Consider the following 2,916-nt stretch of genomic DNA (forward strand, 5'->3'; position numbering starts at 1 on the left):
GCTCTTAGATGATGCCGCTTTGAGTTGTTCTCAGATGAGTTATAATATCTGTCATTGGCCCAGATCTCACAGCTAAACTGCAGGGAATTCTCACCATTGTCCTAACAAAGAGACTCTCATGTTAGGAGACTGAGGAGCACACTCTGACACATGGAACTCATTGGTCTGATTCTGTGTTGTTTCTTTGTATATCATACAAAGAGGCATTGACACAGCTGTTGGATCAAGTAGTAACTCTTAAGTATCTGTCTTCAAGGTCATGGAAACATACTCTGTTTCCTTGCACAAAGATAAAGATTCCAACTCCCATTTTAAGATCTTCCCCATGGGTCATTGATTCTCAGAAAAGCTTATCAGCTATTTCAGTACATGTACTTTGCATCTCAGGCATTTTCCTTGATATATATTCTTGTGTTTCACTCTATCAATCCCTATGAATGCTGAAACTGTTTTCCAGATATTAAGTTTAGAACGTGTTGTTTAAGTGAGAATGTGTGAAGTGCCACAGAGTATTTCAGAATATATTTTCCCCCTTTAAATATCAATTTTTTAGTGCCAGGTTTTTAGTTAATTCCATAAGGGACCCAGTCTGTCCTCAGTTGGGGAAACAGCATAAGACTGAACAAGGCCCCTGAACATAGGTGTCAGATGGGGGGCTTGGGCAGTCTATGGGGCCTCTGGCAGTGGAACCAGTACTTATCCCTCATTCACGAATGGGCTTTGGGAGCACATTCCCTAGGGAGGGATATTCTCTCAGCCTAGATACATGGAGAAGGTCCTGCCCCAAATGTTGTGACAGACTTTGATGATCCCTCATGGGAGACCTCACCCTCCCTGGGAAATGGATGGGGGCGGGGATGGGAGGTTGGTAGGGGGAATGGGAAGACTGGAGAGAGAGGGAACTGGGATTGGTATGTAAGATAAGATTATTTTTAATTTAAATAAAATTAATTAAAAACAATCTTCTTAATGAAAATATTGTGAATATGTCAAATGTATCTTTAAAAAAATTCAATAGCACTTTATTGTGGTGATATATTGTTTATGATCTAATAAAGCTTTCCTGAACCAGTGTCTGACTCTATCACCCTCACCTTCTAACTTGTGGCTACCATGCACGAATGCATCTCCATCCACGTTGGCCAGGTTGGTGTCCAGATCGGCAATGTCTGCTGGGAGTTCTACTGCCTGGAACATGGCAACCAGTTTGATGGCCAGATGCTAAGTGACAAGACCATTGAGGTAGGAGATAACTCCTTCAACACTTTCTTCAGTGAGACAGGCACTGCCGAGCATTTGCCCCGGGCAATGTTTGTAGACCTGGAACTGACAGTTATTGATGAAGTTTGCACTGGTACCAACTGCCAGCTCTTCTACCCTGAGCAGCTCATCACAGGCAAGGAAGATGGTGTGGCCAATAAAGGCCGGTGACCACTTCACCATTGTGAAAGAGATCATTGATAGTGTCTTGGACTAGCAAACTGGCTGTCCAGTGCACAGGTCTTCAGGACTTCTTGGTTTCATACAGCTTTGGCAGGGGAACTGGCTTTCACCTCCCTGGTGATGGAGGGGCTCTCTGTTGATTATGAAAAGAAGACCAAGCTGGAGTTCTCCATTAACCCAGCCCTCCAGGTTTTCACCACTGTGGTTGATGATCTAATATACACAGTGAAGATCAGACAAGCAAAGCAGTCAAGCTACTAGAGTGCTCTTACCTCCACCAGGGTTGTGGAGAACCTGACTTCAATGTGACTGGAGACTAACTGCCATAATACTGGATAGTGAATGCCCTACTCCTATCTTATTTACCACTGCAGTGCTGGGATTAAAGGCATGAGCTCTGTTTCCCTTTTAGACTGATTCACTCTCATGTAACCCTGGGTGTCCTTGAACTCACAGAGATCCATCTTCCTCTGTCTCCTGAATCCTGGGATTAAAGGTGTGAGCCACCACTGTCCAGCTTCTATGGCTGTGGCTAGCTTTGCATTCTCATCTTCAGGAAATAAACAATATATCACAACACTTTTTAACTCATTGGTTAGTAATTATCAATTATTTAGAAATTATTCTGTTGGACAATGTTAAACTATGTCATTCAAATTCAGAAGACTTAAACTCAATTGTGATTTTAAAAGTAAAGAAACATAGGAGACAGTTTTCCCCAAGGGTGAATATAACAATTCTCCTGAGCATTAGAAATAAACAACAGGGTTCTAGAACTGAATCTTCATACACACAGGTGTGTATGCACACATACTCTCTCTTCCAGAAATACACATGAACACACACACACAAGCACACACATATGATGCACTCAAGTGTACACACATACATGAGCACACACGTGCACGTACATTCATACTCACATGCACACACCCATATGGACACACATATGTACATATGTATGTATGCCTGTATGTATGTATGTACATATGTGTATCTTAGTACCATTGGTCCCTCTTACAGAAAAAATGAGGAATTAAGGCTTTCAAAGATTTAGAAAGCCACTTCCTATACACAGGTACCAACTTGTATACCAATCTGTAGAACTGAATGGATATTAATGCCCACATTACTGAAATGTAGTTTAATCATTAATTCACAAACACCTTGCTAATTCTCTGGGATTAGTTTTAGATATTGGAAGACTAAAAATCAGCTGAAGAAGAGATATTGAACTGTAGGATTTAAACATTTTCATACTCTCACTCACATCTGAATGACACAGCTCTTATAAAGCTCACGAAGCATTTCAGAGATTACTTTTAAAGCAGAATTATTGCCATTTAGAAATGAATGCATGAAAATAAATGAAAAGTTTTTCCATGTGAAGTGTAGACCTAATTTGAAGGCCTGAATTTCAAATGAGTCTCTTTGATCTTTTGAAGATAACATCCAGGAATTAAAAACGACCCC

The 2,916-nt window shown here is 40.8% G+C and overlaps 1 pseudogene; it reads left to right on the forward strand.

Moving 5' to 3' along the window:
* Positions 1–1,113: 1,113 nt before the first annotated feature.
* Positions 1,114–1,704, forward strand: LOC103162582 (annotated as a pseudogene).
* Positions 1,705–2,916: the final 1,212 nt, after the last annotated feature.

Source organism: Cricetulus griseus (genome assembly GCF_003668045.3).
Source record: "Cricetulus griseus strain 17A/GY chromosome 1 unlocalized genomic scaffold, alternate assembly CriGri-PICRH-1.0 chr1_1, whole genome shotgun sequence".
NCBI lineage: Eukaryota > Metazoa > Chordata > Mammalia > Rodentia > Cricetidae > Cricetulus > Cricetulus griseus.